This window comes from Phodopus roborovskii, unplaced genomic scaffold (genome assembly GCF_943737965.1).
Source record: "Phodopus roborovskii unplaced genomic scaffold, PHOROB, whole genome shotgun sequence".
NCBI classification, from domain to species: Eukaryota; Metazoa; Chordata; class Mammalia; order Rodentia; family Cricetidae; genus Phodopus; species Phodopus roborovskii.
In genome coordinates, this window is record NW_026126407.1 from 28,238,245 (window position 1) to 28,254,382 (window position 16,138).

Here is a 16,138-nt window from a genome sequence, read left to right on the forward strand (position 1 = left end):
CTGGCTGTGAGGTTTTGTTGCACTGGGTGGGTAGGAGACCTGGGAATCCATTGCATGCTTACACAGTATGCTCAGTAAGTCCTGAGTTCCAGAGGTGCTTGTTGACAGTACACTCCATGGACTGTGCCTGATCCTCGATAGGGAGTGTCTTTGATCTTTAGTGTTAGCCCCTAGCATTCAGGGTCAGGGATGAAGGGGTAACCCAAAAGCACAACTCACTAGAAAGTATGGGAAGTGGAGATTTCTTCCTAGGCTTATGTTTCATTATTGCTCAGCCCCTACTCCTTGCCATGCTCCGAGATTGGTCTAGGGAATGGCTTCTGGTGCTGGCCGAGTGGGGGCAGACACAGCACAGGGAAGGTGCCTCTGAGGAAGTGACATCATTCCTTCCTTTAGCAGTTAGTATGCTGACCACGTACTGCTGAAGTGCTGTGCCACCCAACCTCCTGATGGAGACCCAAGGAACCAATAGAAATTGGTTCAACCTGGGAGGTGGGATGATCGGAAATTCAAGTTTGGGGGGTGCTTGGGAGATACTTGTCATCTGAGGTCAGCCCACAGAAACATTTCAGAAAAGACAGACCTGGTACACTTGTGACCCTGAGGACAGTTGCCTGCACTGTTGCACATACACTTTTTCAAAATTAAAAATCCAGCCGGGCAGTGGTGGCATACACCTTTTAATCTCAGCATTCAGGAGGCAGAAGTAGGCAGATCTCTGGTTTTGAGGCCAGCCTGGTCTAGAGTGAGTTTCAGGACAGCCAGGGCTGTTACACAGAGAAACCCTGTCTTAAAAAACCAAAAAGAAAAAATAAAATCTGGACAACAGGACAGCATCAACTTGATGATTCCACGTTTTTTTGATACTTTTTTCTTACTATGTAACCCTGGCTGTTCTTGAAATGATGTGAGGTAATAACAATAGTGAGATAAAGTGAAGTGAATTGTTTGTTTCTAGAATTTTCCTCTCAATATTTTTGGATAATGTTGAGCCATATGTAGCATACAGATGGCAGAACTGCCATGGACTGGGTACCATGGCTGTGTGAGCGGAGTGCATGCACAAATCCCTAGCACTGCCTTTAAGTCATGGGATATAGGGAGACACAATAGGTTGAAGCTATGACATCACCTAAGTGGTATGTGGCTCCAGGCCAGTCAGCACGTGTTAGGGTTCCCTTTGTAAGGATTTCTCTCCCTCTGAGACAGGTCTCCTATAGCCCAGCTGACCTGCAACTCCACGCAATTGAAGAGGACTTGGAACCCAACCCCCTGCTTCTCCCTCCTCAGTGCTGGGAGTACTGTGTGACCACTATACCTAGTTCCTGCAGTGCTGACTCATGTCACCAGTGCGTGGCACTATTGAGCTATTGAGTGGCACTGGGTTTAGGGGAAGAAAACTGGGTTGCTGGGGACACCCCTTGAATTGGCCATGGAGACCTCAGCCCTTTCCTTTTTTTTTTTTTTTTTTTTTTTTTTTTTGCTTCCCTGGCCATCAGCTGAGGCTTTGCCATGCACTCCCTCCATAATGCCTTGCTTCTCCACAGGCCACAGACTGAAACTTCCGTGAGGCAAATAAGTTGTCCACTTGGGTGTGTCCTCCCAGCGATGGAAGGCTGAATGACATATGATGTATAGCCTTTTCCTCTTTGGAGGCAAGATCTAACTTGCATCTGGGAATACAGGCATGAACTGCCATATCCTGATCATATGAGGGACTTAGAATAGTCAAAATTATAGAGACAGAAGCAAGATGGTTGTTGCCAGGGACTGGAAGTAGAAAGTGAGCACTTGCTTGGTGGGTGTAGTAGTAGTAGAAGTGGGTGGGGCCCAGGGGAGCTGATACCCATTGATGTTATGTACAGTATGTAAATGTGTGTATGTGTAATATGTAAATGTGATATGTAAATGTGTATTGTAATACGTAAATGTGTGATGTGTAAATGTGTATGTGTAATATGTAAATGTGTGTGATGTGTAAATGTGTATTATATGTAAACGTATGTATGTGTAATATGTAAATGTATGTGTAATATGTAAATGTGTGTCTGTATACTACTGTGCTGTACTTGGAAATATTGAGTTTCTTTTCTATTACACATAGTGTTAACCAAAAGATCAAGAAGTAATTATGTTATATCACTTGTCTCACAGTTTTGTAAAAACAAGGCATTGTAGAGGCTGGAGAGATGGTGTTCTTCCAAAGAACCCTGGTTGAATACCAGCATGCACATGGGTTCTCACAACCTTCCATAGTTCAGTCCCAGGGGATTCCATGCTCTCTTCTGGCCTTGGTGTACAGACACATGTAAACATAACACCCATACACATAAAATAAAAATGCAAAAAGTAAAAAATGGGACAGAGAGATGGCTCAGCAGTTAAGAGCACTAGCTGCCTTTCCAGAAGATCCAGGTTCAATTCCCAGAAACCACATGGCAGCTTATAACTGTAGGAGCCTGTAGCTCCTGTTTCAGGAGGTCTGACACCTTCACACAGACATACATACAGGCAAAACACGAATGCACATGAAAATAAAAATAACATGCCAGGCAGTGGTGGTGCACACCTTTAACCCCAGCCCTCAGTAGGCAGAGGCAAACGGATCTCTATGAGTTTGAGGCCAGCCTAGTCTATGAAGTTCCAGGACAGCCAGAACTCTTAAACAGAGAAACTCTGTCTCACAAACAAACAAAAACCCACAACCACCAACATAATAATGTTATACAGAAGCACTGTGCTACATACAATGCCACACAACTGCTTTGCTGCAATGACAAATACACATTAGACAAAGGACACCATCCTGAAACATGAAAGGAGTTCATGCTGGAGACTGGGGTGTAGCTAAAGGGCAGAGGAATCACCTAGTATGTGATGGGAGATGTCATTCTATAAATACATTTCTCTTATTGGTTAATGTATAAAGCCCTGTTGGCCTATAGGAAAGCAAGATAGGCAGGACTAGGAGATAAGGAGGACTCTGAGAGATGATGTAGTAGAGAGGAGTCAAAATGTAGAACCAAGAGGAATAAGAGGTTTGGACCCTCTCTCCGGTAAGATAAGACCACGTGGAAACACTTACATTTATAGAAATGAGTTAATATTTAAGACAGAGCTAGCCAATAAGAATCTCTAGCCATTGGCCAACAGTTTCGTAACTAATATAGCATCTATGTGTGTTATTTGGGGCTGACTCGGCTGTGGGACCAGGCTGCCTAGAAAGTGCTTGTAACAAGTATGTGTGAGGCCCTGATTCCACTCCCAGCACCTGAAAGAAATGAGGGAAGGTAATGAGTTAAGGCACCAGCCGTCAGCCCTGACAGATGGTAAAGAAAAGAGCTCACTTCTGCAAGCTGTCCTTTCTCCTCCACACATGTGCCTTGGTGCACACATGGCATGCGTGCACACACGATAATAAATAAAGTATAATATAAATATTTGAAAAGAAAACTAACTATTGGGCTGGAGAAATGCCTCCTCATCAGTTAAGTGTGTTTGCTGTGCTTGCAAAGGACCCAAGTTCAGTCCCCATCCAGCACCCCATCAGACAACTCACAACTATCTGTAACTGCGTTTCCAAGGGATACAACATTACCCCTCCTTCTCTAAGCCCCACAGGCATGCACACACAGACATAATTTTTTTTAAAAAAAAATCTTTTCCTTCCTTCCTCCCTTCCTCTCCATATATATCCCAGCTGTCCACCATGTCCAGCCAAAAAAGAAATCTTAAAATAAATAAATAAATGGGACCTTCCTTAGCACACTGGCAACTCCCTTAAGGTTTCCCAACTTCCAAACTTCATCTCAATGTTCCCTTTTAATTGCTAAGCCCATGCCCACCTACCTGGCTTTCTGCAGATTGCTTTACAGAATCCTTCTGACCCAGGGGTGAGAAGCTCTCCCAATTCCAGCCCCTGAGGTAGAGCTCATACTAGGATACCAGGCGTTTTCGTTACTGTGCTATTTCCATGAAGAGACATCATGACTATGGGAACTTACAAAAGGAAGCATTTATTTGATGGCAGGGTCACAGTTTCACAGGGTTAAACCATGATCGTCACTAACTGGGCAGCAAGCACTCAAGTACACGAGCCCATGGAGACCATTCTTATTCAAATCACCATACCAGGGGAGAGCTTTCTATGTTTTTAGTTGTGTGTGTGTGTGGGAGGGGGGGGTGTTGCCTGCATGTAAATATGAGCATGTCCCTGGTGCCCACAGAGGCCAGAAGAGGGAGTCAGAGCTCCTGAAACTGGAGTTGTGAAGATTGTGAGAGCCACCGTGTTTTCTGAAAGAACAAGTGCTCTTCCAACCTCTGAGCCAACTCTCCAGGCTCACTAGAAGGATTTTTAACCTGAGACCAGCAGGATGAGGTGGCTAGCTGGCAGATGGAACTAGATGAACCTCCAAACTATACGTGGGCAGGAAAAAGACAGGGAGTTTTTAATCCAAGCAGCCTGGGTCTTTAACCAATCAGAACACTACATGGACCCTGACTCATCTGTTGCTGGGTAAAAAGGCCATTGAAAGTATAGGATTGGTCAAGGGAGTGATTATGTAGTGCAAAGCTTACCAGGTCTGGGGACTTTCAGTGTAGATCACTTGTCTAACATGTATGAGGTCCTTGGTTCCATCCTCAAATAATGCTGGGGGTGGGGGTGGGAGCGACAAATGGGAGTGAAGCCATGTGAGTGGCTGGGTTCCAGCCCCAGTACTGGGGTGGGGGTGGAGGAGTGGAGGCAGGAGGATCACAAAAGTTCAAGGTCATCCTCTACTGAATGTGGAATTTGAGGCTAGCATAGGCTACATGATATTGTAAATAATAATAATAGCAATAAAATTAAAAAGTCATGTGTGGCTGTTTGAGGGGTGAGGAAAAACAGGGAACAGGGCCCAGGGGTGCTGGAAGGCTGACATCCAGGAGGCCTGGGCTGCTCTAGTGGGTCTTGAGTGTTCTGAGTGGCATCCATTCCAAGGTAGGCTGGTGCTGAGTCCCCACATTTGTATTCAGTAGGTAGCCCACCCATTCTTCCCTTGCTCCTTAGCTTCCAGCAAACAATATGTGGCAGTCTATGCATAGGACATGTGTTTGAATGTGAATTTCTAGTGTGAATGCACTAGAAATAGACTCATGTGGGCCCTGAGCTCCTGGAAAAACACAGTCTGCCTTCTGGCCCTTCTGAATGCCTGCCTGGGCCATTTACACAGGGTAGACAAGAGGCCACCTCAATGTGGGTTTAAAGACACTGAAATGGATTGTTGGGATCACAGCTTATTAGGAGAGTTAATTAACGCCATGTTCAGACAGACGGATGGACAGCATGATGGGGGCTCTGAAAACAGGAATAAGGGTCTGCATAGCACAAGTGGCGTTGGTGGTGAGGGTCTCTTTTCTCGTTGTTCCGAGGGTGGGAGTGGTTTTCTGTCAAGACTCTCAGGTTCCCATGCAGGAGGCAGGGAAGGGGTGAAGAGCAGGTTGTGAGATCAGCAACACCCCCCCCCTTGATGTCAATTCGCTTCACCAGGTGGGAATCTGGGCACTGGGAAGTCTGTTGGCTAGAGGCGGGATCTGTGAGTGTCGAATTGTTGCTGCGGGAATGTGGCCTGAGCAGCGGTCTAGGCTACATCCTAACATTAAATTCTCTTTTAAAAATACATATTTGTTTCATTTTTAACCATAATGTATGAGTCTGTGTGGGCACATATACTCTGGGTTCCCAAGATTTTAGACCATCTGGAGCTGGAGTTACAAGCAGTTGTAAATTGTCCCAAGTGGATGCTGGGAACCAAATTGTCCCCTCTATGAGACCAGAGCATGTCCTTAACTGCTGTGCCATCTTTCCAGCACCTTTAACATTACATTCTTACAGAGGAGACAAAATGATGTTCCAAAGGCATTGGGGGAGAGATGAGTGCTGGCAGCTTGGCCACTGCCCAGAGGCAAGGTGTCCAGGTGGGTTTGTTTACTGACTTGCACTTCCTGGAATCAGATCTGGTAACCAGCCCTTTTTGTTTACAAGTTCTCATGGGCCTCCATATGGGCCTCCATAAGCCCTCCAGGACAAGTGTGGTCTGGTGTCAGGACAGGTACTAGCTAGCCTTTTGCAGTTCCCTGACAGGGCTTTGTTGGAAACAGCTGGTGGGGACCAGAGACCAAGTCCAAGGGGTGTATGTGACAGTCAGCGGCTTGAGCCAGAGACACAGCTGCCAGCATTCAGAGTGTCTCAGATTCTCCTCTGCTGAGTCAGCCAGCACACCTGAAACCTAGTAACCCAAGAACAGGGCTGGCAAAGGGATCTGGATTCAACCTCCTCCTTCCCCCTCCCCGAAGGAATGTCCCATTGCTTGGGATTGACTGTTGTGATCAATTTGAGACTCAGAAGGTCAGCCAGAGTTGTGCAAGGGAAAGCAAGGGAGAAAAGTAGCTTGCTAAAAACCTTCCCTCATCTGTGTGTACCGCCTGATGTTATTTCCAGAATCCTAGAGGCTAGTTGGTTCTGGTATCAGTTGTTTGGAATATTGAGCTGCAAAGACTCCTGCCTCCAGCCACAGCATGTCTGCCCACTCCTTGCCAAAGAAGTGTCTTCCTGCCTCATGAAAGGTCTTGAATACTGTTGTACAAGACTATTCTCCAAGACATTATCTTCAGACATGCAAATGGGTCTCCTTGGGAAAGATAATCTCACACACACACACACACACACACACACAGAGAGAGAGAGAGAGAGAGAGAGAGAGAGAGAGAGAGAGAGAGAGAGAGAGAGAGAGAGAATTTTTAGCCTGGCAGTGGTGGCACACATCTTTAGTCCCAGCACTCAGGAGGCAGAGGCAGGTGGATCTTTGTGAGTTTGAGGCCAGCCTGGGCTACAGAGTGAATGCTAGGATAGACTCCAAAGCTACACAGAGAAACCCTGTCTCAGGGGAAAAACAAAAGACCCTTTAAAAGTCTATGTTAAAAAAAAAAAAAAAGATAAGGTTTGTTGACTGTTGAGTTCGCTTGTAGAAGGAGGGGGTGGGGAGGCCCATGGGACCCTCACCTGACTATCCAGGTGCTCCTTCTCACCAATCGTATTGCATTCTTTCCTAACTGTGTGAGGCTTCTGGGGCTGGGGAGGGGCTTGGGAGGCCTGAAAGAGGGGACTTCCTTCTCTACAACCACAGAAGCCATCATCCATTCTAGACGCACACCATGAAGTGTCCCAGCTTGGGATCACCCACACTCCTGTGTGAGCCCTCCTCACCTTTGCTATGTAAGTAACCTTAGTAAATCAATCTGCTCCAAAGGGTGAACTTCGGTGGAATCAAACTTTGGCTTGTCTATGTATGGGACGTAATGAGGAGCACAGTAGACTGTTCCTAATCTATGGCCCCAGCTCCATGACAAAAAATACCTCACAGATATGATACAGGACACTGAGACAGAGATTGTTTCTGGAGGTCAGAAGAATTACTTAATGCCATAGACAAACAGGGGGCTCTGAAGAGAGTAAATTGGAGCCCACCTAACAAGAGCAGGGGCTCTTCCTTTTTTGAGTCAAGGTTTCTCTGTGTGTCCTTCGCTGCCCTGGAACTTGCACTATAGACCAGGCTGGTCTCAAACTCAAAAGGTCTGCCTGCTGAGTGCTGGGATGAAAGGTGCTCGCTACCTTGCCTGGCTTTCTTACAACTTTCTGAAGAAGGAAGACACACAACACGAGCCTGTAGCCAGGCTCACCAGTTCCTGGGCAAGAGGGAAGCATTCTTTGACTTAAATTCGTGTCCCCTGGTGACAGTAGTCCTAACTGGACACCTGGCGGGATTTGTGAGAGGGCAAGGCTACTGTAGTTATTTGTTGTAGCCCTAGCAGCAGCTAGATGTTTACAGAAGTATTATTTTTATTTTACCTATATTGTGTGTTTTGACTGCATGAACGTATGTGCACCTGTAAATGCTTGGTGTTAGATTATTTAAGGCAGCTGTAAACTGAAGCAGGGAAGAAAGGCTTGGTCTGACCTTAAGTGGAACTATGTTTATTCACTCAGGCTAGTCTTGAACTTGTGGCTGTGATGGGAGATGTCATTCTGTATATGTTTCTCATACTGGTTAATAATAAAGCACTGTTGGCCAATAGGAAAGGAAGATAGGAGGGACTAGGAGACAAGGAGGAAATAGGAAGTAGGAAGGAGGAGTCAAGATGGAGAGTCAGGAGAGAGCTGGACGCCAGCCGCCTCCCCGGTAAGAGAAGGCCATGTGAAGATACATAGATCAGCAGAAATGGGTTAATAATTAAAGGCAGAGCTAGCCGATAAGAAACAAGTAACTGGGCCAACAGTATTGTATCAAATACAGAGTCTCTGTGTATTATTTGGGGCTGGCGTGGCGGCGGAACAAGAGCAGGCGGCGGGCAGAAAAACCGAACTCCTTACATGGCTGTGAACTCTACTTCTACAGCCAGGAATGCTGGGATTGTGACTAGAGTTCTGGCCAAAGCCTGGCTCTGCCAGGGCTAACCACACAGGCTCTGAGGTTCATCCACAATGTGCTACATAGACAATGTTGAATGCAAAGAAAGGAGATGTAGTCAGCATGGCCCTTTGGCAAGAGGAACAGATAAGGAGCTTCAGTGACTCCCCTCCCCCACCCCCAAATCTAAGTGGAGGGTTGTGTTAGATTTAGATAAAGGACCAGAGGCAGGCATAGCTAAGCCATCCTGGTCACGGTCTAGCCCAACCTTCATTATCTGTTCTCTAAGGTGAGCTGACTGGTTCAGAATTAAAGCTCTTTCCAGAAGACGAGTTCCTCCTTTAGCTGGTACCAGGGCCTTAGGCTTGCTCTCCTGGGGAATTTCAGGTTCCTGGGGATCCTTGTTGCAATAGTCAAATGGAGGGGCAGACGCTTTGATCCTGTAAGACTGTCACGGGTTACAGGATTGCAAGGGTGAGCTACTAACCTTCCAGATGCATCCTGTTCATGGTCCTCTGGGGCCTTCACATCCCACACATCTAGTCCAGTTCAGCCCCACTGTATGGCCATTCTCTAACAGTCAATGTGCGTTGCACGTGGCTTTCCAGATGCAGTACTTTCTAGGGTGTCCCCTCCTCTGCCTCCACTACGCCCTGCTCAAATGATGGACTCCACCACCTTGTTCAGGCAGAGCCAGTCCCAGGCCAGAGGTTAATGTGAAGACTGGTCAGATATGGCCTCCTCTGTGTTCAGAGACCCACCTCCAGGGCTGAGCCAGGTGCTGTGTGGGTGAACAGTACGTACTAGTACATACTGTTTCTGTCAGTTCAGCTTGTGTAATGGTTTGGTTTTTTGTTCTTTGTGTGGGGGGGAGCTGTACTGGAGATTGAACCCAAGACCTTATACCTGCTCTCATTCTGCCACTGAGCTGTGTTCTAGTTTTACTTTAGACCAGAATCTTCTGCAGTGCCATATATGTCCACCACAAGCTCAGTGGCCTGTGTGCCATTTTAAAGACACATCTCAGGATAGTGCTGACTTCAAATGATCTTTCCTGACCCAATGGCCATGTGCCCATGAACCCAGTGGGCTAATGGCTCTAAGCTTAGACAATAAGGTCATGTGTCATAGAATGTTGGTGTTGGAATCAGTATTGGGCTTAAAGAATTTATCATGAGCTGGGCATATGGTGGTGCACACCTTTCATCCCAGCACTCAGGAGGCAGAGGCAGGTGAAGCTCTGTGAATTTGAGGTCAGCCTGGTCTATGGATGGAGTTCCAGGACAGCCAAGGCTACATAGAGAAACCCTGTCTCGAGAAACCAAAACCAACCAAACAAACAAAAAATTCCAAGAGCCTGTTAAAGTTGTTAAGAAATGGGCTGGAGGATAGGTGGTGTTGGCACATGCCTTCAGTCCCAGCACTCAGGAGACAAAGGCAGGCAGATCTCTGTGAGTTTGAGGTCAGCCTGGTCTACAAGAGCTAGTTTCAGGACAGCTTCCAAAGCCACAGAATAACCCTGTCTTGAAAAACAAAACAAAACAAAACAACAATAACAAAAAAAGAAAAAGAAAGAAAGGAAGGAAGGAAGGGAGGAAGGAAGGAAGGAAGGAAGAAAGGGAAAACAAATGGGCTGGAGCTGGTGGCTCAGTGTGTAAAGGTGCTGCCACACCTGGTGGCCTGAGTTTGACCACAGAATTCACAAGGGGAAAGGAGAGAACTAACTCCCCAAAGCTGTCTTCTGCAGGCCACACGTATGCAGTAGTGCATGCATACACGCGCACACACACACACACACACACACACACACACACACACAAGTAAAATAAAATAAATGGGCTGGAAACTGGGAGAGGCCCATCCCACCCAGACTCCTGCCTCCTCTCCCTCCAGGCCTCCTGTGCTCTTCTCCACTCTAATGTATTCCCTGCCCACCGTCTAATCAGTCACTAGACTCTGCCAGTCCTCAGACTACAGTGTGTCCTTCCGTCTTTCCCCTACCACACGTAACTGTCTCATATTCTGCAGGATTCAGCTTTGCAGCCCTTTCTAGACGCTCGTCATGCTGGGGCATCTTCTTCCTCTGCTTGGCAAGTGTGACTATTTTATTTTGTATGTTTTTTTGGTTTTGTTTTGTTTTTGAGATAGGGCCTCACGTAGCCCAGACTAGCCTGATCCTCCTTCCTCCATCTCCCCGGTACTGGGGTCATGAGTGTCCATCCCCATGCCTTTTTCTTTTTTTAAGATTTATTTATTTTATGTATATGAGTGCTCTATCTACATGAACAACTTTATGCCAGAAGAGGGTATCAGATCCCATTATAGATAGTTGTGAGCCACCCTGTGGTTGCTGGGAATTGAACTCAGGACCTCTGAAGAGCAGCCAGTGCTGTTAACCGCTGAACCATCTCTCCAGCCCAAACAAGGCTTCACTATATAGTCCAAGCTGGCCTCAAACTGAAGGCAATCCACCTACCTCAGTCTCTTAAATGTCGGGATTACAAGTTTATGCCACCATGGCAGTCCTCAGCTGGCAGGTTACAGGAACGAATGCCTGCTGAGTGACTAACAGAGAGAAACAGAAGAGTCCCAGAGCCTAAGCCAGACTCCAGCACTTCCACACATGCATGGTTAAATACCTGGTAACAATTACAGTTTGCCTGAGAAAGGGAGAATCCGATGGACAGACCTCCCGTGAGGAAGTGCCCTGGCCTGATTTTGCCCAACACCATACTGAGGACAATTACATCAAAGGCTGCCCAGTCCCAGGTAATCAAGACTGACAGCCGGCGCGAATCCAAGGGGCCTCCATGGCTACGATGCAAGGGGTCTGTTGATTCTCAGCCTGGCCCCCAAATAGAAATTGGGGTGGGGCGAAACTCTGAGACTGTTCTGTAAATAGCTCCATGCCCTGCCATCTGCTGCCAGGCAGGCAGGCAGGCAGGAAAGAAAGCAGCCCCAGCTGGCTTCCTTCAAGCTGTTGAGCTGGGTCCCTGAGTCACAGGGTTTTACCCACAGAGAAGTGCCTGCTAGATTCTCTATAGCCAGAATGGGCTAGAGCTCTCCTGCCTTGAATTACTGAGGGTTATCTGCCCCCTCAGCATTGAAGACCCTAAACAGGAACAAAGTCAATGTGCTTTTCTCTAGACTGCGACTAACCTTGCCTGGCTTCCTAGTCAGGAAGTGGGACTTGAAACAACTCAAACTTCAGGTCGTGTAGGGTGCAGTGAAAACCCAAGATCTAGATGAGCCCTAAAAGATGGTGCCAGTACTTGACCATGTTTATGTCCTCTGGCTTTCTGCCCTGTGGCCAGTACCAGATGAAACAGGATTGCAACCTCACTGAATTTCATATTAAACTTTTTTTTTTTTCATCTTTTTGGTTTTTCAAGACAGTTTTTGTGTGTAGCCCTGGCTGTCCTGGAACTCACTCTGTAGACCAGGCTGGCCTCAAACGCACCTGCCTCTGCCTCCCGAGTGCTGCTGACTTCTTTGTGTGCACTGTGGTGTGCACTTCCTTCCTCCCCCTCCACACAGGAAAGAAAGCAGTAAGCCGTTAGGGATGTAGCTCAATAGTAGAGCACTTGCCTAGCATGCACATGGCTGGGTTCAATCCCTGTCACTGCAAAACAAAAACTACAAACAGCAACGATCCCTTGACCCCACATGCTTCTCCCTACTTGCACCTAGCTTTCAGTCACTCTTACTTTTCATGTCTGGCAGCCATATAATATGCCACATGCAAACTTTGTAAGTTACTTTAAAAAAAACATTTTATTTATTATTTTTATGTGTATGAGTATTTTGCTTGCATGTATGTCTGCATTTCACATGCATACAACGCCAGAAGAGGGTGTTAAATCCCACAAGACTGGAGATCCAGACAGTGGTGAGCTGCCATGTGGGAATCGAACCTGGGTCCTATTTGGAGAAGTTTTCCCCGCTGGCCTGGTCCCACAGCCACATCAGCCCCAAATAACACACAGAAACGCTGTATTAGATATAATGCTGTTGACCTGTTACTAGCATTTCTTATTGGCTACCTCCGTTTTAAATATTACCCATTTCTATTAATCTAAGTGTTTCCTCATGGCCTTATCTTACCAGAGAGGGTCCGGACCTCTTCCTCTCAAGTTCCTACATCTTGACTCTTCTACTACATCTCCCAGAATCCTCCTTGTCGCCTAGTCCCGCCTATCTTGCTTTCCTATTTGCCAACAGTGCTTTATTCATTAACCAATAAGAGAAACATATTTACAGAATGACATCTCCCATCGGGGTCCTCTAGAAGAGCAGCTAGATGCTTCTAACTGCTGAGCCATCTCTCTAGGCCATCATGCAAATTCTTTTGAGTAGAGGAAATCTGTTCTCCATTAGTCCAACCCCCAGGAGCCAATAAGAAAGAAATTTTCATTTTAATTTTGCAAAGTTATCTGCCTGTTTGTAACAAATAGCCAATGGTCATTACTGAAACCATTGTGACATTTAATTTTTTTAAATCTTATTTTATGTCTGTAGGTGTGTTTTATTTGTATGTATGTGTATTACATATATGTCTGGTCCCCAGGGAGGTCAGAAGAGGGCATCAGATCTCCTGGGACTGCAGTTACAGATGGTTGTGTACTGTCATGTAGGTCCTGAGAACTGACCCTAAGGATCCTGAAAGAACATCCACTGCTCTTAACCACTGACCATCTCTCTAGTCCTGCCATAGCAACATGGTGTGGGGAGAGGGGGTAAGAGAGATACAGTGATAGCTTTAAAAGAACTGCCCAGGAAATTCTGTACATGCTAGAGAATCATTGGTGGCTGAAGAAACAGGTCAGTTGGTAAATCGGTAAAGTGCTTGCCATGCAAGCAAGAGGACCTGTGTTTGAGCCTCAGAACCCACATAAATATCCAAGTGTGGTGGTCTGTACTTTTAATCCTGGTGGACACAGCTCACTGACCAGGCAGCTAGACTAATCAGTGAAATTCAAAACTGAGAAAGATATTGACTTAAAAAACAAGACAGGCCGGGTTTTTTGGTGGCAGCACATGCCTTTAATCCTAGCACTTGGGAGGTAGAGGCAGGAGGATCTCTGGGAGTTCGAAGCCAGCCTGGTCTACAGAGTGAGTTCCAGAATAGCCAGGGCTACACAGAGAAATTCTGTCTCAAAATAACTAAAGAAAAAGTGCATAGGATATACTGGTTTTGTAATTTAAGATTTTTATGTTATGTGTATGTCTATATGTGCACATGTGAGTTGATGCCCAAGGAAGGCAGAAGAGGGCATAAGATCCCCTGGAATTTGAGTTACAGGTGTTTGCACATTGTCAGACATCAATTGTGGCAAGTGCTCTCTCTCAACCCCTGGGCCATCTTTCTAGCCCCAGCCATGTAATTTACAAACTACAAAGATTTCTGGTGAGGAAAATAAAAATTAGAGCTGGTTAATAAAAACAGAGCTGACTCTGGGGATGTGGCTCAGTGGCAGAGTGCGCTCAAGTTCCTGGGTTCACTGTCCACTGAGACAAAGAAAAGCACATCAACACACCAGAGTCCTTCAAAGGCCAGGATAGCATTTTATTTTTCTATTCCTGAAGTTAAAGCTGTAAGGAGTAATGTATAGTAAAACATGGTCTAGCAGAGTAGTGAAGATGTCCACCTTTAGTCCCATCACTTGGTTGGGGGAGTGGTGGGCAGAGGCAGACAGATATATCTGTGAATTCAGGGTCAGCTTGGTCTACAGAATGATTTCCAGGATAGTGAGAGCTGTTACCCAGAAAAATCCTGTCTCAAAAAATAAAACAAAAAAAAAAAAAAAAAAAAAAGTAAAACATGATCAAATTAATACAAGAACATGTAACAGCTAGCTGTTCTTTGTAACTATACAGAAGCATAGAGAAATGTCTTAAGTCAGACTGGACTCTGTGGACACACTATCCTTAGAGTCCACACCGGACCCCAGCTCTACAGCTTTGAAAGGGCAAATGAGTGCAATACTGAGCCATTTCCCAAGAACTTACCAATGTGTTCTGAGTTCAGCTACACACTTGTCTCATTGAAAAGTACCTGACTACACTGACCTGAGAGCTGTGTAGTGTTTTGTTTGTGTTCTGACAAATAAAGCTTGCCTGGAGATCAGAGGGTGGATATAGCCACTAGTTAAGCATTGAGATCTGAAGGTCTGTACAGACAGGAGACAGGAAGTGATAAGGCGGGGCATAGACAGGCTCTCACACCCTTTGGCCTGAGATTTCGGACAGCTAAGAATTCTGGTGGCTGGCTGCTCTGATTCTCTGATCTTTCAGCTTACACCCCCTAATATCTGACTCTGGGTTTTTATTTAATAAGACTAATTAGGATCACGTTTCATCTGGCACTCAATGTGGGAAGCCATGTGTAGGCAGAAGTTTCCTGCCTAGGAGCCACTCTGTCCCAAATACCTGCCAGCCACTTCCCAAATTGCCACACAGAAGCTTAATATTACATACACAAAATAAACACTTGACCAATAGCTCCAGCTTATTATTAACTAGCTCTTACATTTTAAGTTAAAGGTGGTACCTTTTCTCAGTGCTTTTCTCAACCCTCAGACTCTGTCCTCCTTCCCATCATACTTAATTTAGTTGTTTGAGCTATACTTCCTGCCTGGATACAGGTCAATCAGCATTTTATTAAACCAAAAAGAGTGATAATTCCTTTCAGTGTACAAGAGGATTATTCCACAGCACCTGAGTGTTAAGGACTCTGATGGCAATGGATAGTGAGACCATGAGCAGAGAGTATGAAACTTGTATGAGGTTGGTGATTTGGAGAGGAATCTTTGCATTTGATAATGAATATTGTTCTAAAATCTGAGCAAGAGAACTATACAATTGCCATCATCTTTTACTCCCGAAACCCCCAAAATAATTAAACTAAAAAGTAAAATATAACATCCCATTTTGCAGATTCAATGTACTCTGCCTGCACTTCAGTGTGGCATCTCCAAAAAATGACAGTTGGTATCTTTCTCCCTGGGGTGGGGCACACAGGACCCAGCTTGCTCTGGACCACACTGCCTCATCTGATGACTTCGGGTTCTGTAAGAAAGTATCACCAAAGTCCTGAGCAGTCATGGAGGTTCAGTGTTCTTCATGGTTCAGAATGACACCTTTAGCAAACTGTGGACTCCTATCCTGGGGATCTTTTAAATGCAGGCTGGGCCCACACTGTGTAAAGTGACCATCGTGACAGGACTCTAGACTGAGGTCTTAACAGAATCCTAAGGACTTTGCTCATGGAGGAGCTGTCACACATTCTATAGTTGATCCTAAAGGCTGGTAGCAGAAACACTATCACAAGGGATTGCTGGTTTTGTTTTTGTTATAAAAATGTAAAAACCCAATCAAGCTTGGATATGCATGTCTTTAACCCCACAACTCATAAGGCAGAGGAGTGAAAGTCTCTGTGATATCAAAGCCATCACGGAGTTCCAGGCTACCTAGGGCTACATAGACACTGCCTGAAACAGACCAAAAGCATTAAGTTGAAATTCAGTTGAACAGTAACAGAGATGAGAAGTTTCAATGTATGCAGTTTTGATAATTTAATTCAGCACGAAACACTCCTATAAGGAGCCCTGAGAGTGACTCTTGATGTGAGCAGCCAGGTCACTTGTCAGAGAATCACTAAATTCAGAGTTGCTGCCCTCAGCATCACTAGT